This window comes from Halictus rubicundus, chromosome 13 (assembly GCF_050948215.1).
Source record: "Halictus rubicundus isolate RS-2024b chromosome 13, iyHalRubi1_principal, whole genome shotgun sequence".
NCBI lineage: Eukaryota > Metazoa > Arthropoda > Insecta > Hymenoptera > Halictidae > Halictus > Halictus rubicundus.
In genome coordinates, this window is record NC_135161.1 from 4,983,280 (window position 1) to 5,006,793 (window position 23,514).

A 23,514-nucleotide genomic window follows, 5' to 3' on the forward strand; every position below is an offset into this window, starting at 1 on the left:
CGACTCGGGTTCCGGTCCTCGATCGCTCGGCGTTCGGGTCGGCACCTCTAGGTAATCTGCACGCGGCGGCGTGTTCGGGTGTTCGCGGATCGCGAAGACACGGCGGAAAACTCCTCGACGATTACTCGCACAAACTCGCGGGCTCGTTTCGGTTTTCGGTCTCGCGACTTCGCGTAGAGCGGTTCCGTTGTTTGATCGGGCGGTCGGTATCGGCGGCTAGTGATCTTTACGAAAACGGTCTATTCACGACGACGGCGGAAATCCAAAGAGGCCGTTTTCCGGCTCGTCTCGCTAGGCGAGGGGTGCGGTGCGGTGCGGTTCGCGGGCGGTTTTTCCGGTGGCGTCACGCATCCGGTGGTACGGTATCGCATCATAGCGGGTTCCGGTTCCCGCCAAGGTCGGTTCGGCGGTGCGGGGATCGCGGGGGCGTTCGCGGGTACCGATGGATCTCGGTATCCGTCGGTCGTGTTCGAGTTCGGGGCGCGTACGGCTAGGAACAGGCCTGGCGCGGCCAGGTAACAGATAATAGGTAACCAACAGATACTTCTACGAACCTTGTAATTATACTTTAACTTTGAATGACGAGACGAATTTACTGTGTCTGTTCGACGCGACGATCGTTCGCAACGCGATGCGTTTCTATTTTCCTGAGACGCAGTGCTCAAACTTTACAAATTTGTGTCATACGGACACACGGCGCTTTCCACTCGCCGTCGCTTCTCGCCTACGCGGCTTGCTCGATGCAAGTTACATACATGTACGAATTAAACACTTTTCCTAACTGATTCATGATTTAAACGATTTTCTAATTCGATGTTAGAACGCGTAGAAATTCTATAATTGATATTGACTACTACGCGGTCGCGACCGAGAGTCACGGAGCTTTATAATAATGTTTCGACAGTGCCACGGCGCGGTTTGTGCTCGTGACTCCTCGGTTTGAGGCGCGTACGCATTGAGAGCAGGAAGGACGGTTGGCCTATCTCTGCTGAGTCGGTTTGACTCCTCTAATGCGTACCGGGTTTCGTCGAACAGACACACTTCGCGAACGCGTGTTGCCCGGACCGCTTCTAGACGTAGAGCGCTGGATCTGCGGCTGGCATCGAGCTACTTCGATCGTTATCGAGTGGGGATCGATGCGTGCGCAACTCGAAAAGTATCGCGATATCTCGCGGTCCTTCTCTATGTCCGGACTCGCGAGCAACGTAACAGAATGTTGTGGTGGGGTCGATATCGCTGCTCGATACACGCGATATTTCGATATGTAACCGACACGGTTACATATTAATGGACGACTGGGTGGTGTTGATGAAACGGTTGGTCGGAGAAGAGATCAAGAGTAAGAGAGGTTTGGCCGACTGCGTTGGATCCGAAATTTACCGAGGGGAAAATTATCAAGAGAGGGGGGATTTGACTCGGACCAAAAGAGATTTAACATACAAACTCATATATATATATATATATATTAAATCAAAATTTTATGTTTGATAGGTTGTCGATTATGCAACAAACAAGTCTTCCAAAAGAAATTCGTGCGCGTTTAGCTCACAGAGGACTATTTTAAATGATGAATTTATTGTATGCATTTTATGAAAATCAATAAAGTTTTTTGTCAGAAATTATTTTGAAATATTTTATTTTTTATTCTGTAGCGACACACGATGATCCCTCTTATTCCCCTGAACGAACAATGTCGCGTCACTGAATTTTATAGATTTTATATTTACAAAATGGTATTACCATACTCGTTGCGCGACTCTACAGAAATTTCTTCCTAGCAAAGAATCTATAACGAACCGTGCTTCTTTCATACTAATCTGCTTCACTCGTTTCGGTTTCGGTTGATCTTCAAATACTCCAGAAATTATAATGTCGAAAATACTGTCGCAAGGGATTCCATCTTTGCCGAACACAGGCAAATACAGTACAACACGCATAAAATTATACACTTCGCTTTCTGTGTATCGAAGCTTTTCATCCGGTCTAGTTTGTTTGCTGAAGTAAGTTCCGTTTCTGAGTTTTGCCGCAGGCGTAGCGTACGGTTCGGTTTCAGGATTCGTTAAACTTAGTTTATAAATGAGACGAACGTCGTTACTTTGTCGAACGGAAGCCATGTCGATCAGGCATTGGTGGTGGGTGGATTCGATGATTGTTCATCAAGAGCCAACTCAGCGCTCAGAATCTCAAGCTCGAACGATATGCTGGAGATGAACAAATATCATCTATACACGAAGAGCTTTTAGACTTGCAGCGGAAAGCCTTGCGGCGTATGCCAGGAGATATTGGCAGAATACTCTATTACGGGAAATTTTATAAGATAACATTGTCCGATGACCGACTGACTGTTCAAGTGTGTGGCGGATCATACGTCAAACCGGACAATGGCGTTTAAACTATGTACGCCTGTATGGATTATGGAGTAGTGATGACGGGTTAGTGTTAGACACACTATGTATGTAGTTGTAGGACACGGACGTAACGGGTGTGACACGGAATCCTTGGGGAACTGTAAACTGTTTGTTTGGTGTGCGCCGTGTACGTTCTGCCGACAAATTCGGTAGCCGTACTGGTGAGATGTGACGTCACTTCGCTGGCGACGCGTGTGCTCGCGCGTTATCGCGAAGACGTAGATCGAACCGCACGCGTTAGGCCAAGCGAGGCACACAATTTAACTTCCCGTCATTTTCGATTTCGTGCGTTCTGTGTCATAGAGAAAACTAACGCACTTATACGTAATACGCGGAGCAACGGTGCTCGGTGACGACGGACGCGCGGAGCTAGTGTGCTCGGTGACGACGGATACGCGGAGCGGACCGGCCTCGCGATGACGGAATACGGAACGTCGTTCTTTCGCGGCGGCGCGGCGGAGTACGGAGCGTCGTTCTCTCGCGAACGACGGAGTTAACGGAGCGCCGCTACGGAGCGGTGTCGCGAACGGGCGGCGGGTCGCGGGGCGAGCGGAGCTCGCGTTACCTTTGTCCTGAGTCGGCTGAGCTCGCGGGGCGCGGTTCGGCTCGTTACCGGATCGGCGAGACGCCTCGCTTGCCGCCCCCGGCCAACCGCGGTGCGAGTTCGCACGTAACGGCGTAGACCCAGAAACGTACGGCTCGACACCGGCGTCGACGCTCACTCTCGGGAGTAGCCGACGACTAAGCGCACGAGGCGCGAAGCACGGTCGCGGATCGGAGAACGAAATCGCAGGAATCGGGAAACGGATATCGAGGAGGGGGGTCGTTTGTCGCGGCGTCGTTATGCTGACAACTGCGGTGGATGCAGTACTCTCAAGTGAATTTCGCAGGTTTAAATTTAAACTTGCTTGTAATTGATCCACCATGTCTTTGCGTAATTGTTCTTGCAAATTATTAAACTTTAAAGAATGTGTACTATCATAGTGTCTCTTAATATTATATTTTATCAACACAGATATCTTATCACCGCATATCAAACAAACAGCAGTTTCATTGATATAAGTAAAAAAGTAATCGTACGTCCAACTATCGATAAACTGCCAATGTTCATTTTCAATTTTACTTTACTCGACCGTTATGCGAAGAATATGTTTCCTGGCGCAGTTCAGCGAAGACTGTCGAATACTAGAAAACATAGCCGAGAAGCAACAACAATGTATCGCAAATCGTGGATGAAGGCCTGCAGGCCACAGCGTCGCAGCGTCGCAGCGCGCCGTACCGGGTCCCGGCGGGCCGCAGTCAGTATGCTACTGGGCCAAATGCGGCCCGCGGGCCGCATGTTGCTCATCGCTGTCCTAGAGCATCTCTCGTCCACCTTGCGAATTAACGAAGTTCAGTTGATCTCCCTAAATTTCTCGCGAGTCTCCAGGTTGAACAGTGAGAACTACATAAGTGTTTTTTTGCATTTAGGATAAGTCCATTATTGATTAAAAAAAGATATATATTTTTTATATTTTATTTATCAAACTTGTACATATTATTAAAACTACAAATAATTTATTTAAGGTCAATAGGTACATTAAACTAATAAGTACATTAAAATGTTTCAATGTTTCTGTTAATATCTAAATCGCTCATACCGACGTTGTATACATTTTCTTATGCGATTTATCAAATAAGTTATAGTAACTTTAAATACACATTTTAAAGTCATTAACAATATATTTTCTGTAGCTAAAAAGCTTTTGACTGTTGATCTTTCTTCGATTTGTTTTCTGTTATTCTGAAAATGCTTCTGATTGGGAACCAGCAGCTCCTTCAGCTCTCTCTCGGCGACGAATTTATCGGCGTCAGGTGTATCTTCGGTTATACTGCTCTCAGGTACGAATGTACCGTTTTTACGTGATCGCGCCACATATTCGGCAAGAGTTTCTTTCCATGACTGGCTCATGTTCGGCAAATGTTTACCGTCGACCATCGTGCAATTTACAACTTGTAATTTACACAAAATTTCCAAATAACACAAAAGATCCTCGCCGGCGCAGAAGAAGCTTTCCCGATCGATGTCATGGGGCTTCTTTGTTGTTGTCGACTCTTGAGCTGTACCCGAATGGAACACGGGCAGCAATACCATCAGAGTGTATCCAACGGTAAACTTCATTGTTAAATCTTAGTACTTGTTCAAACCACGCAACGTTCAGAACTGTCTGTTGGCCAGTCTCGAAATGGCTGTTTTATACTAAATGGCTATGGTTAATTTACTTCCGGTTATCCGACTTTTTTCGTTGCCCAACACCGGACGTTTTTCGCGTATCTCATAGCGACTTCCGCCGTTCCAGCATTCTCAATATACTGAAATGCTTGATAATATCGATGTGTTGATCTTCCCGCTGTAGCTCGCATCATGTCATTTTACGCCTGATTTTATTTCGAGCCGCTCTCCTCGGCGCGAGCCGTTCGCTTCGTTGCGAGCCGCTCGCATCGGTGAGGATAGCTGCTCTCTTCGGTACGAGCCGTTCGCTTCGTTGCGAGCCGCTCGCATCGGTGAGGATAGCTGCTCTCTTCGGTGCGAGCCGCTCGCATCGGTGCGAGCCGTTCGCTTTGTTGCGAGCCGCTCGCATCGGTGAGGATAGCTGCTCTCTTCGGTGCGAGCCGTTCGCTTCGTTGCGAGCCGCTCGCATCGGTGAGGATAGCTCGCATCGGTGCGAGCCGTTCGCTTTGTTGCGAGCCGCTCGCATCGGTGAGGATAGCTGCTCTCTTCGGTGCGAGCCGTTCGCTTCGTTGCGAGCCGCTCGCATCGGTGAGGATAGCTGCTCTCTTCGGTGCGAGCCGTTCGCTTCGTTGCGAGCCGCTCGCATCGGTGAGGATAGCTGCTCTCTTCGGTGCGAGCCGTTCGCTTCGTTGCGAGCCGCTCGCATCGGTGAGGATAGCTCGCATCGGTGCGAGCCGTTCGCTTTGTTGCGAGCCGCTCGCATCGGTGAGGATAGCTGCTCTCTTCGGTGCGAGCCGTTCGCTTTGTTGCGAGCCGCTCGCATCGGTGAGGATAGCTGCTCTCTTCGGTGCGAGCCGTTCGCTTCGTTGCGAGCCGCTCGCATCGGTGAAGATAGCTCGCATCGGTGCGAGCCGTTCGCTTTGTTGCGAGCCGCTCGCATCGGTGAGGATAGCTGCTCTCTTCGGTGCGAGCCGTTCGCTTCGTTGCGAGCCGCTCGCATCGGTGAGGATAGCTCGCATCGGTGAGGATAGCTGCTCTCTTCGGTGCGAGCCGTTCGCTTCGTTGCGAGCCGCTCGCATCGGTGAGGATAGGTGCTCTCTTCGGTGCGAGCCGTTCGCTTCGTTGCGAGCCGCTCGCATCGGTGAGGATAGCTGCTCTCTTCGGTGCGAGCCGTTCGCTTCGTTGCGAGCCGCTCGCATCGGTGAGGATAGCTGCTCTCTTCGGTGCGAGCCGTTCGCTTCGTTGCGAGCCGCTCGCATCGGTGAGGATAGCTCGCATCGGTGCGAGCCGTTCGCTTTGTTGCGAGCCGCTCGCATCGGTGAGGATAGCTGCTCTCTTCGGTGCGAGCCGTTCGCTTCGTTGCGAGCCGCTCGCATCGGTGAGGATAGCTCGCATCGGTGCGAGCCGTTCGCTTTGTTGCGAGCCGCTCGCATCGGTGAGGATAGCTGCTCTCTTCGGTGCGAGCCGTTCGCTTCGTTGCGAGCCGCTCGCATCGGTGAGGATAGCTGCTCTCTTCGGTGCGAGCCGTTCGCTTCGTTGCGAGCCGCTCGCATCGGTGAGGATAGCTGCTCTCTTCGGTGCGAGCCGTTCGCTTCGTTGCGAGCCGCTCGCATCGGTGAGGATAGCTCGCATCGGTGCGAGCCGTTCGCTTTGTTGCGAGCCGCTCGCATCGGTGAGGATAGCTGCTCTCTTCGGTGCGAGCCGTTCGCTTTGTTGCGAGCCGCTCGCATCGGTGAGGATAGCTGCTCTCTTCGGTGCGAGCCGTTCGCTTCGTTGCGAGCCGCTCGCATCGGTGAAGATAGCTCGCATCGGTGCGAGCCGTTCGCTTTGTTGCGAGCCGCTCGCATCGGTGAGGATAGCTGCTCTCTTCGGTGCGAGCCGTTCGCTTCGTTGCGAGCCGCTCGCATCGGTGAGGATAGCTCGCATCGGTGAGGATAGCTGCTCTCTTCGGTGCGAGCCGTTCGCTTCGTTGCGAGCCGCTCGCATCGGTGAGGATAGGTGCTCTCTTCGGTGCGAGCCGTTCGCTTCGTTGCGAGCCGCTCGCATCGGTGAGGATAGCTGCTCTCTTCGGTGCGAGCCGTTCGCTTCGTTGCGAGCCGCTCGCATCGGTGAGGATAGCTGCTCTCTTCGGTGCGAGCCGTTCGCTTCGTTGCGAGCCGCTCGCATCGGTGAAGATAGCTCGCATCGGTGCGAGCCGTTCGCTTTGTTGCGAGCCGCTCGCATCGGTGAGGATAGCTGCTCTCTTCGGTGCGAGCCGTTCGCTTTGTTGCGAGCCGCTCGCATCGGTGAGGATAGCTGCTCTCTTCGGTGCGAGCCGTTCGCTTCGTTGCGAGCCGCTCGCATCGGTGAAGATAGCTCGCATCGGTGCGAGCCGTTCGCTTTGTTGCGAGCCGCTCGCATCGGTGAGGATAGCTGCTCTCTTCGGTGCGAGCCGTTCGCTTCGTTGCGAGCCGCTCGCATCGGTGAGGATAGCTCGCATCGGTGAGGATAGCTGCTCTCTTCGGTGCGAGCCGTTCGCTTCGTTGCGAGCCGCTCGCATCGGTGAGGATAGGTGCTCTCTTCGGTGCGAGCCGTTCGCTTCGTTGCGAGCCGCTCGCATCGGTGAGGATAGCTCGCATCGGTGAGGATAGCTGCTCTCTTCGGTGCGAGCCGTTCGCTTTGTTGCGAGCCGCTCGCATCGGTGAGGATAGCTGCTCTCTTCGGTGCGAGCCGTTCGCTTCGTTGCGAGCCGCTCGCATCGGTGAGGATAGCTGCTCTCTTCGGTGCGAGCCGTTCGCTTTGTTGCGAGCCGCTCGCATCGGTGAGGATAGCTGCTCTCTTCGGTGCGAGCCGTTCGCTTTGTTGCGAGCCGCTCGCATCGGTGAGGATAGGTGCTCTCTTCGGTGCGAGCCGTTCGCTTCGTTGCGAGCCGCTCGCATCGGTGAGGATAGCTCGCATCGGTGAGGATAGCTGCTCTCTTCGGTGCGAGCCGTTCGCTTTGTTGCGAGCCGCTCGCATCGGTGAGGATAGCTGCTCTCTTCGGTGCGAGCCGTTCGCTTCGTTGCGAGCCGCTCGCATCGGTGAGGATAGCTGCTCTCTTCGGTGCGAGCCGTTCGCTTTGTTGCGAGCCGCTCGCATCGGTGAGGATAGCTGCTCTCTTCGGTGCGAGCCGTTCGCTTCGTTGCGAGCCGCTCGCATCGGTGAAGATAGCTCGCATCGGTGCGAGCCGTTCGCTTTGTTGCGAGCCGCTCGCATCGGTGAGGATAGCTGCTCTCTTCGGTGCGAGCCGTTCGCTTCGTTGCGAGCCGCTCGCATCGGTGAGGATAGCTGCTCTCTTCGGTGCGAGCCGTTCGCTTCGTTGCGAGCCGCTCGCATCGGTGAGGATAGCTCGCATCGGTGAGGATAGCTGCTCTCTTCGGTGCGAGCCGTTCGCTTCGTTGCGAGCCGCTCGCATCGGTGAAGATAGCTCGCATCGGTGCGAGCCGTTCGCTTTGTTGCGAGCCGCTCGCATCGGTGAGGATAGCTGCTCTCTTCGGTGCGAGCCGTTCGCTTTGTTGCGAGCCGCTCGCATCGGTGAGGATAGCTGCTCTCTTCGGTGCGAGCCGTTCGCTTCGTTGCGAGCCGCTCGCATCGGTGAAGATAGCTCGCATCGGTGCGAGCCGTTCGCTTTGTTGCGAGCCGCTCGCATCGGTGAGGATAGCTGCTCTCTTCGGTGCGAGCCGTTCGCTTCGTTGCGAGCCGCTCGCATCGGTGAGGATAGCTCGCATCGGTGAGGATAGCTGCTCTCTTCGGTGCGAGCCGTTCGCTTCGTTGCGAGCCGCTCGCATCGGTGAGGATAGCTGCTCTCTTCGGTGCGAGCCGTTCGCTTCGTTGCGAGCCGCTCGCATCGGTGAGGATAGCTGCTCTCTTCGGTGCGAGCCGTTCGCTTCGTTGCGAGCCGCTCGCGTCGGTGAGGATAGGTGCTCTCTTCGGTGCGAGCCGTTCGCTTCGTTGCGAGCCGCTCGCATCGGTGAGGATAGCTCGCATCGGTGAGGATAGCTGCTCTCTTCGGTGCGAGCCGTTCGCTTCGTTGCGAGCCGCTCGCATCGGTGAGGATAGGTGCTCTCTTCGGTGCGAGCCGTTCGCTTCGTTGCGAGCCGCTCGCATCGGTGAGGATAGCTGCTCTCTTCGGTGCGAGCCGTTCGCTTCGTTGCGAGCCGCTCGCATCGGTGAGGATAGCTGCTCTCTTCGGTGCGAGCCGTTCGCTTCGTTGCGAGCCGCTCGCATCGGTGAGGATAGCTGCTCTCTTCGGTGCGAGCCGTTCGCTTCGTTGCGAGCCGCTCGCATCGGTGAGGATAGCTGCTCTTTTCGGTGCGAGCCGTTCGCTTCGTTGCGAGCCGCTCGCATCGGTGAGGATAGCTCGCATCGGTGCGAGCCGTTCGCTTTGTTGCGAGCCGCTCGCATCGGTGAGGATAGCTGCTCTCTTCGGTGCGAGCCGTTCGCTTCGTTGCGAGCCCCTCGCATCGGTGCGAGCCGTTCGCTTTGTTGCGAGCCGCTCGCATCGGTGAGGATAGCTGCTCTCTTCGGTGCGAGCCGTTCGCTTCGTTGCGAGCCGCTCGCATCGGTGAGGATAGCTCGCATCGGTGCGAGCCGTTCGCTTTGTTGCGAGTCGCTCGCATCGGTGAGGATAGCTGCTCTCTTCGGTGCGAGCCGTTCGCTTCGTTGCGAGCCGCTCGCATCGGTGCGAGCCGTTCGCTTTGTTGCGAGCCGCTCGCATCGGTGAGGATAGCTCGCATCGGTGCGAGCCGTTCGCTTTGTTGCGAGCCGCTCGCATCGGTGAGGATAGCTGCTCTCTTCGGTGCGAGCCGTTCGCTTCGTTGCGAGCCCCTCGCATCGGTGCGAGCCGTTCGCTTTGTTGCGAGCCGCTCGCATCGGTGAGGATAGCTGCTCTCTTCGGTGCGAGCCGTTCGCTTCGTTGCGAGCCGCTCGCATCGGTGAGGATAGCTCGCATCGGTGCGAGCCGTTCGCTTTGTTGCGAGCCGCTCGCATCGGTGAGGATAGCTCGCATCGGTGCGAGCCGTTCGCTTCGTTGCGAGCCGCTCACATCGGTGAGGATAGCTCGCATCGGTGCGAGCCGTTCGCTTCGTTGCGAGCCGCTCGCATCGGTGAGGATAGCTCGCATCGGTGCGAGCCGTTCGCTTTGTTGCGAGCCGACCGCATCGGTGAGGATAGCTGCTCTCTTCGGTGCGAGCCGTTCGCTTTGTTGCGAGCCGCTCGCATCGGTGAGGATAGCTCGCATCGGTGCGAGCCGTTCGCTTTGTTGCGAGCCGACCGCATCGGTGAGGATAGCTGCTCTCTTCGGTGCGAGCCGTTCGCTTCGTTGCGAGCCGCTCGCATCGGTGAGGATAGCTGCTCTCTTCGGTACGAGCCGTTCGCTTCGTTGCGAGCCGCTCGCATCGGTGAGGATAGCTGCTCTCTTCGGTGCGAGCCTTTCGCTTCGTTGCGAGCCGCTCGCATCGGTGAGGATAGCTCGCATCGGTGCGAGCCGTTCGCTTTGTTGCGAGCCGCTCGCATCGGTGAGGATAGCTCGCATCGGTGCGAGCCGTTCGCTTTGTTGTGAGCCGCTCGCATCGGTGAGGATAGCTGCTCTCTTCGGTGCGAGCCGTTCGCTTCGTTGCGAGCCGCTCGCATCGGTGAGGATAGCTGCTCTCTTCGGTACGAGCCGTTCGCTTCGTTGCGAGCCGCTCGCATCGGTGCGAGCCGTTCGCTTTGTTGCGAGCCGCTCGCATCGGTGAGGATAGCTCGCATCGGTGCGAGCCGTTCGCTTTGTTGCGAGCCGCTCGCATCGGTGAGGATAGCTGCTCTCTTCGGTGCGAGCCTTTCGCTTCGTTGCGAGCCGCTCGCATCGGTGAGGATAGCTCGCATCGGTGCGAGCCGTTCGCTTTGTTGCGAGCCGCTCGCATCGGTGAGGATAGCTCGCATCGGTGCGAGCCGTTCGCTTTGTTGCGAGCCGCTCGCATCGGTGAGGATAGCTCGCATCGGTGCGAGCCGTTCGCTTTGTTGCGAGCCGCTCGCATCGGTGAGGATAGCTGCTCTCTTCGGTGCGAGCCGTTCGCTTCGTTGCGAGCCGCTCGCATCGGTGCGAGCCGTTCGCTTTGTTGCGAGCCGCTCGCATCGGTGAGGATAGCTCGCATCGGTGCGAGCCGTTCGCTTTGTTGCGAGCCGCTCGCATCGGTGAGGATAGCTGCTCTCTTCGGTGCGAGCCGTTCGCTTCGTTGCGAGCCGCTCGCATCGGTGAGGATAGCTGCTCTTTTCGGTGCGAGCCGTTCGCTTCGTTGCGAGCCGCTCGCATCGGTGAGGATAGCTCGCATCGGTGCGAGCCGTTCGCTTTGTTGCGAGCCGCTCGCATCGGTGAGGATAGCTGCTCTCTTCGGTGCGAGCCGTTCGCTTCGTTGCGAGCCCCTCGCATCGGTGCGAGCCGTTCGCTTTGTTGCGAGCCGCTCGCATCGGTGAGGATAGCTGCTCTCTTCGGTGCGAGCCGTTCGCTTCGTTGCGAGCCGCTCGCATCGGTGAGGATAGCTCGCATCGGTGCGAGCCGTTCGCTTTGTTGCGAGTCGCTCGCATCGGTGAGGATAGCTGCTCTCTTCGGTGCGAGCCGTTCGCTTCGTTGCGAGCCGCTCGCATCGGTGCGAGCCGTTCGCTTTGTTGCGAGCCGCTCGCATCGGTGAGGATAGCTGCTCTCTTCGGTGCGAGCCGTTCGCTTCGTTGCGAGCCGCTCGCATCGGTGAGGATAGCTCGCATCGGTGCGAGCCGTTCGCTTTGTTGCGAGTCGCTCGCATCGGTGCGAGCCGTTCGCTTTGTTGCGAGCCGCTCGCATCGGTGAGGATAGCTGCTCTCTTCGGTGCGAGCCGTTCGCTTCGTTGCGAGCCGCTCGCATCGGTGAGGATAGCTCGCATCGGTGCGAGCCGTTCGCTTTGTTGCGAGTCGCTCGCATCGGTGAGGATAGCTGCTCTCTTCGGTGCGAGCCGTTCGCTTCGTTGCGAGCCCCTCGCATCGGTGCGAGCCGTTCGCTTTGTTGCGAGCCGCTCGCATCGGTGAGGATAGCTGCTCTCTTCGGTGCGAGCCGTTCGCTTCGTTGCGAGCCGCTCGCATCGGTGAGGATAGCTCGCATCGGTGCGAGCCGTTCGCTTTGTTGCGAGCCGCTCGCATCGGTGAGGATAGCTCGCATCGGTGCGAGCCGTTCGCTTCGTTGCGAGCCGCTCACATCGGTGAGGATAGCTCGCATCGGTGCGAGCCGTTCGCTTCGTTGCGAGCCGCTCGCATCGGTGCGAGCCGTTCGCTTTGTTGCGAGCCGCTCGCATCGGTGAGGATAGCTCGCATCGGTGCGAGCCGTTCGCTTTGTTGCGAGCCGCTCGCATCGGTGAGGATAGCTGCTCTCTTCGGTGCGAGCCGTTCGCTTCGTTGCGAGCCGCTCGCATCGGTGAGGATAGCTGCTCTTTTCGGTGCGAGCCGTTCGCTTCGTTGCGAGCCGCTCGCATCGGTGAGGATAGCTCGCATCGGTGCGAGCCGTTCGCTTTGTTGCGAGCCGCTCGCATCGGTGAGGATAGCTGCTCTCTTCGGTGCGAGCCGTTCGCTTCGTTGCGAGCCCCTCGCATCGGTGCGAGCCGTTCGCTTTGTTGCGAGCCGCTCGCATCGGTGAGGATAGCTGCTCTCTTCGGTGCGAGCCGTTCGCTTCGTTGCGAGCCGCTCGCATCGGTGAGGATAGCTCGCATCGGTGCGAGCCGTTCGCTTTGTTGCGAGTCGCTCGCATCGGTGAGGATAGCTGCTCTCTTCGGTGCGAGCCGTTCGCTTCGTTGCGAGCCGCTCGCATCGGTGCGAGCCGTTCGCTTTGTTGCGAGCCGCTCGCATCGGTGAGGATAGCTGCTCTCTTCGGTGCGAGCCGTTCGCTTCGTTGCGAGCCGCTCGCATCGGTGAGGATAGCTCGCATCGGTGCGAGCCGTTCGCTTTGTTGCGAGTCGCTCGCATCGGTGCGAGCCGTTCGCTTTGTTGCGAGCCGCTCGCATCGGTGAGGATAGCTGCTCTCTTCGGTGCGAGCCGTTCGCTTCGTTGCGAGCCGCTCGCATCGGTGAGGATAGCTCGCATCGGTGCGAGCCGTTCGCTTTGTTGCGAGTCGCTCGCATCGGTGAGGATAGCTGCTCTCTTCGGTGCGAGCCGTTCGCTTCGTTGCGAGCCCCTCGCATCGGTGCGAGCCGTTCGCTTTGTTGCGAGCCGCTCGCATCGGTGAGGATAGCTGCTCTCTTCGGTGCGAGCCGTTCGCTTCGTTGCGAGCCGCTCGCATCGGTGAGGATAGCTCGCATCGGTGCGAGCCGTTCGCTTTGTTGCGAGCCGCTCGCATCGGTGAGGATAGCTCGCATCGGTGCGAGCCGTTCGCTTCGTTGCGAGCCGCTCACATCGGTGAGGATAGCTCGCATCGGTGCGAGCCGTTCGCTTCGTTGCGAGCCGCTCGCATCGGTGAGGATAGCTCGCATCGGTGCGAGCCGTTCGCTTTGTTGCGAGCCGACCGCATCGGTGAGGATAGCTGCTCTCTTCGGTGCGAGCCGTTCGCTTTGTTGCGAGCCGCTCGCATCGGTGAGGATAGCTCGCATCGGTGCGAGCCGTTCGCTTTGTTGCGAGCCGACCGCATCGGTGAGGATAGCTGCTCTCTTCGGTGCGAGCCGTTCGCTTCGTTGCGAGCCGCTCGCATCGGTGAGGATAGCTGCTCTCTTCGGTACGAGCCGTTCGCTTCGTTGCGAGCCGCTCGCATCGGTGAGGATAGCTGCTCTCTTCGGTGCGAGCCTTTCGCTTCGTTGCGAGCCGCTCGCATCGGTGAGGATAGCTCGCATCGGTGCGAGCCGTTCGCTTTGTTGCGAGCCGCTCGCATCGGTGAGGATAGCTCGCATCGGTGCGAGCCGTTCGCTTTGTTGTGAGCCGCTCGCATCGGTGAGGATAGCTGCTCTCTTCGGTGCGAGCCGTTCGCTTCGTTGCGAGCCGCCCGCATCGGTGAGGATAGCTGCTCTCTTCGGTGCGAGCCGTTCGCTTCGTTGCGAGCCGCTCGCATCGGTGAGGATAGCTGCTCTCTTCGGTACGAGCCGTTCGCTTCGTTGCGAGCCGCTCGCATCGGTGCGAGCCGTTCGCTTTGTTGCGAGCCGCTCGCATCGGTGAGGATAGCTCGCATCGGTGCGAGCCGTTCGCTTTGTTGCGAGCCGCTCGCATCGGTGAGGATAGCTGCTCTCTTCGGTGCGAGCCTTTCGCTTCGTTGCGAGCCGCTCGCATCGGTGAGGATAGCTCGCATCGGTGCGAGCCGTTCGCTTTGTTGCGAGCCGCTCGCATCGGTGAGGATAGCTCGCATCGGTGCGAGCCGTTCGCTTTGTTGCGAGCCGCTCGCATCGGTGAGGATAGCTCGCATCGGTGCGAGCCGTTCGCTTTGTTGCGAGCCGCTCGCATCGGTGAGGATAGCTGCTCTCTTCGGTGCGAGCCGTTCGCTTCGTTGCGAGCCGCTCGCATCGGTGCGAGCCGTTCGCTTTGTTGCGAGCCGCTCGCATCGGTGAGGATAGCTCGCATCGGTGCGAGCCGTTCGCTTTGTTGCGAGCCGCTCGCATCGGTGAGGATAGCTGCTCTCTTCGGTGCGAGCCTTTCGCTTCGTTGCGAGCCGCTCGCATCGGTGAGGATAGCTCGCATCGGTGCGAGCCGTTCGCTTTGTTGCGAGCCGCTCGCATCGGTGAGGATAGCTCGCATCGGTGCGAGCCGTTCGCTTTGTTGCGAGCCGCTCGCATCGGTGAGGATAGCTCGCATCGGTGCGAGCCGTTCGCTTTGTTGCGAGCCGCTCGCATCGGTGAGGATAGCTGCTCTTTTCGGTGCGAGCCGTTCGCTTCGTTGCGAGCCGCTCGCATCGGTGAGGATAGCTGCTCTCTTCGGTGCGAGCCGTTCGCTTCGTTGCGAGCCGCTCGCATCGGTGCGAGCCGTTCGCTTTGTTGCGAGCCGCTCGCATCGGTGAGGATAGCTCGCATCGGTGCGAGCCGTTCGCTTTGTTGCGAGCCGCTCGCATCGGTGAGGATAGCTGCTCTCTTCGGTGCGAGCCGTTCGCTTCGTTGCGAGCCCCTCGCATCGGTGCGAGCCGTTCGCTTTGTTGCGAGCCGCTCGCATCGGTGAGGATAGCTGCTCTCTTCGGTACGAGCCGTTCGCTTTGTTGCGAGCCGCTCGCATCGGTGAGGATAGCTGCTCTCTTCGGTGCGAGCCGTTCGCTTCGTTGCGAGCCGCTCGCATCGGTGAGGATAGCTGCTCTCTTCGGTGCGAGCCGTTCGCTTCGTTGCGAGCCGCTCGCATCGGTGCGAGTACTCGACTCGACTCGGAAAGCAAGTCCCGACTCGCATATGCGAGCTTGGCTGCAGGCCTACTACTGACCACTATACAGCGGGTCTCGCGAGTTTCGCCACTCGTTTCCTACTGACTTCTTCTGATCGAGCTCGGCGCCGAGACGGTGGGCGACTGCTTTTAGTTGCCGGAGTAGAGTTATCTCCGCTCTTCCGACTTCTCATTATCAATTAAAAAAAAAGCCGTTTTAAGTCGACAGGATTCGAACCCTGGTCGTCCGGCTGAAAACTTGGCACGCTACCGTTGCGCCACACCGACTCTTGTTGTACACCAGAAAAAATATGGTATATATTCGTGAACAGGATCTCGTAGATCTATAAGTGTGCAAAGTTTCAACCGAATCGGTGACCCGAAGGTCGTGGCCTCTCCTTGTCACAGCGATCAGCGTACAGTGCACATCTCCCTTGCGTTTTTCTTATATCTGTCGGTTTCGTTATTTTTATTGTTATTGTTGTTGTATTCTTATTGTTATAATTACTGTGACTGTTGTTAGTGTTTTATTTGTTACGTTATCACTTTATACGTGAGAACGTTATAACAAAATCTTCGTTAGATATAATCAGGTACGTTGAATCAAAACATTTCATTCCTTATAAAAATTATGAAAAGTTTATATAGGAAATACAAATTTTTAGATTAATCTAAACAAATCGGTATAAACAGCATAAGGAAAAGAACTGAAAAGACACTGACTGTTAAAATGAATCGAGGTACTTACGTTTTGTACAAGTTTTATTTTCACGAAGTAATACTATCTATTTAATTAATGTTAATTTTCCGGTTAAGATTTAATGATTTTTTAATTCTAATGGGTATATTTTATCATTATAAAGTGAAACCTTATACTAAACCAAAGAATAATTCTTTCCCGTTAGAATATATCTGAATCTCCAAAAAGTAACATTTACTATAATTTTTCCAAAATTACATTCTTTTTGTCCCCAATTAAAAATGACGTCTTCTTTGATAATATCTACTACTTGTTAAATCATTCTGTGTTACATAGATCCATTACTAACTTTGTTGTATTTTTTATTTAATTATAAATCACTTAAAATATATTGTTTAATTAACAAACACCAACTAAATGTTGTAAAAAATTAATAATTATTCATATTTTATACAACTCTAAACATATTAATCGATAAATATAGAAAAATAGGCGATTTAGAATTTTGTCCAGCTAAAAAGGCCATTCGTCACACTGTGCGGCGAGAAGATGGTCATTTAACGAAGAGCTGTTGGATGTGAGACTGGAGGCATTGAACACGACGCGAAGGTCGGTCGTAGCGCTGCCAGCTCGAAGGACGGGATGATGCGGAATAAAAACACATTGACGAGACGATGCATCCGAGTCTCGAGCGAGACGCATATGCCCTAGACGCTCGTACTCATCAAGAAAGTCGCGATAATCTGTTGCGACTGCGGGACTCGCTTGAAAGCGACGCGAAAGAGACTGCATAATTTTTTCGGCGACCCGGCGCGAATGCCCGATATCTATGGGAGGATCGGATCGAAACGGAAGACGAACGATAAGATACGTTATCTTTTCGCAGCAATTTACGGCAGAAGTTTGAATTTTTATTCGTGGAGCGAAAGAAAGTTGTAGCAAACGATAAACTCGGGAGACGATGGAATCGCTCCGCTTGAAGTCAGGTTTCTGCACGATCCGAAAGCCAGCGAGGGATTCGTCGGATGCGCGGCCAGTTCGAACGTCCACAGACTCTACGAAACACCGGAAGGCGAATGGCGCACCGAAAAGGTGATTCAAGTGCCTGCTAAGAAAGTCGAGGGCTGGATCGCTCCGCAAATGCCAGGTAATCCTTCCTTCTTTTTCCGACTAGGATACACCACCAGTTTGGAAATTCCGTTCGGCCGAGTTCGAGCATTTTCGTTTTCGTTCGAACACTAAATCTCTCGAAATTAATAGAATCTCTCTGCAATATACGTATATGAACTTGCAAGGGCAAAATCTTGACAAATTGACGCTTCAATATTGCAATGAGCAGTTTAAAAGTGGTCATTTGTGTTTCCTAAAAGTCCAATCTACGTCTGTCCAGAGCCCAAATTGCGAATTTCTACCTCATCGTGGAGTAATTTGTAATATTCGGCAGAAAACTCGCTTTCAGAAGCAAGTATGACGTCACAAGATTGCTGCCGCAGAGAGATTCTCTTAATTTAGAGAGATTTAGTGTTCGTATCGAAAAAAAAAGGCTCTGGACAGACGTAGCAAAGACATGTACAAACACGGTGGTATGCATTTTTATTTGATTGATTTAATTGTTGTTTCGAACTCTTCGGATCTTTCACGATGCTGAAAGATTTCCGTCAGTTCGCAGAAACGGGGTGGCAGGAAAAAGTCCGACGAATCGAAGATCGCAAGGAAAACGGAGAGAAAAACGCTTGAGAACTGTCGATTGTCGATAATACAGAAAGACTGCGTCGATCGGCCGTTAGATCGATCGCGCACGCGCCGTCGATCCAGTCATCTGAGTCATGTATTTACAGATTTGTACAGGGTTGTTCGTTACCGAACATGTTTAAAATACAGAACTAGATGTAAAGATTAAATATGAATTCGGAGTTGGCGAACCACGTCCGCCTCCTCTCAATTCCTCGTTAAAGCACCAACAATTGTGTCCCTTTAGTCTTAGTTTAGTCTCCGCCGTGTATGAATCGACCCTTAATCGATCGTTTCGTAGGTATAATTACCGACATATTGATCAGCCTCGACGACAAATATCTCTTCTAACTCTCGAATTGGCCTCACGGAGACGTCAGACAGTACGACATCTCCGACAGGAAGAATCCAAAGTTAACCGGCCAAATCTTCTTCGGGGGGGTCGATTTTAAACCACTCGAAGGTTCGCGTGGTTCACGACGAAGAACGGGGGCTGGCTGGCAGTCTTTCTAAATATCTCGTCGGTGCTTTAAGCCATTTCAAACTTGGTACAATTAATATTGGTAAATTTAAAACTGGACCTAGAGCTCCGCCCCCTCCATGGCTCCGCTACCTTGTCATCATAATATAGATACGTGAGATAATAATATAAATATTTATTTTACCAGAAAAATGATCATTAAGAATGTAGATGCATGCTGTAGAATAAAAAAAGCAATGCATAGTTGTCTGATTGTCGAACCTCCTCGCACATACTTTTTCCAAAAGCTAGCCTAGAATAGGGAAACAAATAAATATTTTCATAGAATAGTAATTCAAACGTATATTAGAAAACTTAATTATCTTGCTAATTACTCATTTACAATTAATATTTTTGATCTCAAAGTGTCATGGTGATGCAGTACATCTAATCTCTGTTATAAATTCCATCATTATTGCTAGTTATTGTTTTTTATTTTAAATAGTCTGTCCATTAGGCCTGCAGCCAAGCTCGCATATGCGAGCCGAGCTCGGGTCGAGTCGAGCCGGGACTCGCTTTTCGAGTCGAGTCGAGTACTCGCACGATGCGAGCTGCTCGCACCGATGCGAGCTACTCGCAACGATGCGAACTACTCGCACCGATGCGAGCTACCCGCACCGATGCGAGCTGCTCGCAACGAAGCGAACGGCTCGAAATAAAATCAGGCGTAAAATGACATGATGCGAGTTACAGCGGGAAGATCAGCACATCGATATTATCAAGCATTTTAGTATATTGACAATGCTAAATGTTTGCGATGTTTTATTATATATTTTGATAGTGAAATGTTGATTCAGAATTTGTATAACCCTTATTGAAAATAATTATGCAATAACAACTATTTCCTAGATTTATGTAAATAACTAGATGTGAAGAACGGTATTTTATATATTCCTTTATATTATACTCCGGTTCAGTGTACAGTCGTAAAAATGTATTGTCGCAAAATTGTTTATAATGTTGAAAATTAACGTTAAACTTCGTTAAATAGTTTTTGAAAGGAATGGATATATAAATATTGTATAATATTGATATATATTTGTACGCATTCGTGCCAATATGTGCCAGTCTACAACCTTTCACACATGTTGGAAGTTCCAACAGCCTGTCATTCGGTACTGTGCACGTATAGGTGATAAGATTTAAAAGGGCATAGCCGATTAAGATGGTCAAAACAATTGGAACCGCAAAAAGATTCCATTTCAAACAGTATTGATTTCTTGATTTTCTGGAAATGACAGAAGTGGATTTCAAAATTCTTTTCACGGAATCTTACCAATTTTCACAAGCAATTTCATATCTGGCGGAAATCGTGGACGAACACAATAATATAAATATTCATTGCCTAATCAATGTTACTTCAATATTTTTAGAACATTAAAAAAATATTGTTAAAATCACATGAATAAATAATATAAGAAATTGAAAAAATAAAAATGATGTATGGGAAAAAACATTTACCACCGACGGGATAAGAACCCCAGCATATCCGCTCCTTAGTTCGACGTCTGGCGATGTTACAAAACTTTACGAACATTCTGGTATATATCACACAAAATACAATTTATTCTTTCTCTTAAATCACATTTCTTAGGTCAAACAATTACTTGTTTCAATTTAATAATGCTAAAAATTACTTAATATATATCTGCGATAAAACCAACAAATGTAACTTTCCTCCTAATAGCAAAAACGTCGAAAAAATTTGGTTTTTATTGTTTTTTGACGATGATGTCTCACAACAAAAAATCTAAAAAAAATTGACGACACTGCCTGCTATAGTACTTTAACAAGGAACTAAACAGTAGAATAGTATGTTTTCACATTTTTGAAGAATCTGCATTTTTCCGATTTTTTGGAGGTTTTTCATTTTTTTACGACCACAGTTTGTAACAAAAAAATCTGAAAAAATTATCAAAAGTCAGCCTTAGAATCCAAAATATGTCACATTTTTTCAGAATTTTAGGAAGCATCAGAGTGCGGAAAATACGCGGAGAAGCGCGAAATCTAATTTACCCTGTAACCAACCTCATGGGCAAGATAGGGGGTTGAAATTTTACTCAGAGGGGTTTTTCTTAGTCAGCTTTCGAATTGTTCATTAATCATTGAAAAACCTCTAAGGGCAGTTTTGACCATAAATCGGCTAGGTCCTTTTAAAAGGATCTGATGTCTACGTTCAACACTCGTCATACTTTCTCTTTAGTTAATATTTTAATGTTTGTAAAAAGTTTACCGATTTTCATCTCGAAATCATTTTTCAATTTGCAATTGTTGGCTCTTCTCCGTGGATAACAGTCGATCTTTTATACGATGGTCCAAAATCATGCTAACTACCAAATAATTCGTAGTGGCAGCAAAGTTCAATCTACTTCCTAGCTAGACAATTAACGCAATTATATAACGCAATTTTTCCTGAGTTTTCATTACCTGTCATCTAGTAGCTGTCACGCCGACCAAAGATCACGCCGATCAAAGAGCACGCCGACGAACCGCCAGCATACATTGTAGACGCGGCGGCGACCTCGTATAAATACACATCAATATTACACAATATTTATATATCCATTCCTTCAAAAACTATTTAACGAAGTTTAACGTTAATTTTCAACATTATAAACAATTTTGCAACAACACATTTTTACGACTGTACACTGAACCCCGGAGTATAATATAAAGGAATATATAAAATACCGTTCTTCACATCTAGTTATTTACATAAATCTAGGAAATAGTTGTTATTGCATAATTATTTTCAATAAGGGTTATACAAATTCTGAATCAACATTTCAATATCAAAATATACAATAAAACATCGCAAACATTTAGCATTGTCAATATACTAAAATGCTTGATAATATCGATGTGCTGATCTTCCCGCTGTAACTCGCATCATGTCATTTTACGCCTGATTTTATTTCGAGCCGTTCGCTTCGTTGCGAGCAGCTCGCATCGGTGCGAGTAGCTCGCATCGATGCGAGTAGCTCGCATCGATGCGAGTAGCTCGCATCGTGCGAGTACTCGACTCGACTCGCACAATCGAGCCGAGCTAAGCTCGGCTCGCATTTTCGGGTACTCGCACAGCCCTAGTCCATGTGCGCTGAAACACTATAACCACCTAGCGGTGAAATGCGCGAACTATACGGACATAACTAAACCAAAGAAGCGTTCAAAAAACCGTTAATAACTATTAATTTGACGTAAATTCCATCCGAAAAAAATGTGTGGATCTGCGCAAGAGTTCAAACTACCATCTCGAATTTTCAAACTGTGCCAATCAATCGTAGAATAAACAAAAAAATTAATCATTGAAAGCTTGTTCTTCGGTGACACCAGCACGACGGTGGCGCCATCTACAGTGGCGGATTTTGGAACTAATTTCCCTATCCGCGTAATGAGTAAGACAAGGACAGAGATAGTGTGCGACAAGGACAGTACAGGTCGCGCTCGTGCCACCTACTTTCCTGCGACGCTTCGAATCCCCTGGTAAGTATTAGGCACACATGGCACTGAGTTGGTATCCGACAAGGACACACTTATGCAATTTACGGAGACAGAGAAGGACGGACATAGACCTTCTCGCTCGCCTGCGTAATTCGAGAGATTATTTGTAAATAACTCCCTCATTAATAATGATTCATAGATACTAGCAATTGGGGAATGTACAAAGAACCCTCAGCAACTTTCACGAATAGTTTTCAGTCGGATTGTTTGTTTTAATTTCCTGGATATTAACATTTATTCTGAGACAGTTCTTGAAGAACCTCGAAAAGATTGACAAGCCCCTACTCAATAATTAATTAACTAACATTAGAGATTTTATTGGTGAATTTTTAAGACTGAAGAATGTAAAATGAAGCCGTGGCTACATGTCCATTTCAGTTTTGTGCGAGTGTGATGCTTAAATTGTTCGTTATTAATAAATTTCGGAAGGGTGTCACGTTTTATATGCCTGTCCGTGTCGCACAGTTCGACCCACCTTGTCTTACACATTACGGAAATTTCCGAAAAAATTAGTCTGGCAAAAATCGTTAATAATTAATTACCCAGAGATAATTTGGGAACATTTGAAGTTGAAAAACATAGAAAGAACATTCAGCAACTTTCACATGTAGTTTTTCAGCTGATTTTGTTCTGGTTGAAAGAGTTGTAAACAATTATTCAAGCTCTCGTTCTAAATTAAGCTGTAAAATTTTCCAGGTAACCAGTAGATAAAAAATTTTGCAACTTTACAAGCTCAAGTCATGCACTTTTGTGATTTAGGAAAATACGATGGATAGTTAGCAGCATTCCTATAACAATTTTGAGCGGAGCTGCATTATCGTTAATTAGTTATTAATAAATTTTCGTGTGCGTGTTGAATTCTCAAATACCTCTAATGTGTAAGACAAGGAAGAATATACTGGGTGACAAGGACATCAATAGCTGAATCGTGCCACCTACGCCATTTCATATGGCTCCTGGCTCCCATGCTCTCTCAAGCTGTAGGTGACCAGTATATAAAGAATTTTGCAACTTTACAAGCTCATGTCATGCACTTTTGTGATTAAGGAAAGTACGCTGGACCTCTAGTAGCATTCCTAAAAAAATGTATGCGAAACTGCTTTCTCGTTAATCAGTTATTAACTATTTTTCGTGTTTCCCTCTCTACTAACTCTAATGTGTAAGAAAAGGACAGAGACAGTGTGCGACGAAGACAGCATTTGAGACACTACCAGGAGCCATATGAAACGGAGTAGGTTGCACGATTCAACTATTGGTGTCCTTGTCTCACGGTATACTCTTCCTTGGCTTACACATTAGAGGTATTTAGGAATGAAACACGCCAACGAAAAATTATTAATAACTAATTAACGACAATGCAGCTCCGCTCAAAATTGTTATAGGAATGCTGCTAACTATCCATCGTATTTTCCCAAATCACAAAAGTGCATGACTTGAGCTTGTAAAGTTGCAAAATTTTTTATCTACTGGTTACCTGGAAAATTTTACAGCTTAATTTAGAACGAGAGCTTGAATAATTGTTTACAACTCTTTCAACCAGAACAAAATCAGCTGAAAAACTACATGTGAAAGTTGCTGAATGTTCTTTCTATGTTTTTCAATTTCAAATGTTCCCAAATTATCTCTGGTTAATTAATTATTAACGATTTTTGCCAGACTAATTTTTTCGGAAATTTCCGTAATGTGTAAGACAAGGAGCATCGAACTGTGCGACAATGACAGGTATATAAAACGTGACACGAAATTTGTTAATAACGAACAATTTAAGCATCACACCCACACAAAAACGAAATGGACATGTAGCCACGGCTTCATTTTACATTCTTCAGTCTTAAAAATTCAACAATAAAATCTCTAATGTTAGTTAATTAATTATTGAGTAGGGGCTTGTCAATCTTTTCGAGGTTCTTCAAGAACTGTCTCAGAATAAATGTTAATATCCAGGAAATTAAAACAAACAATCCGACTGAAAACTATTCGTGAAAGTTGCTGAGGGTTCTTTGTACATTCCCCAATTGCTAGTATCTATGAATCATTATTAATGAGGGAGTTATTTACAAATAATCAGTCGAATCACGCAGGCGAGCGAGAAGGTCTATGTCCG

The 23,514-nt window shown here is 50.6% G+C and overlaps 1 protein-coding gene and 1 pseudogene across 4 annotated transcripts in view; both read left to right on the top strand.

The window, feature by feature from the left end:
* Positions 1 to 23,514, top strand: part of Dora (zinc finger SWIM domain-containing dorado) — a 493,890-nt gene that overhangs the window by 22,246 nt on the left and 448,130 nt on the right. The gene's annotated exons all lie outside the window — the stretch shown is intronic.
* LOC143360333 (methanethiol oxidase-like) lies at positions 1,288 to 17,812 on the top strand (annotated as a pseudogene). Its single transcript, XR_013083250.1, has 3 exons — positions 1,288 to 1,348; positions 16,545 to 16,805; positions 17,691 to 17,812. The product of XR_013083250.1 is annotated as a methanethiol oxidase-like (transcript).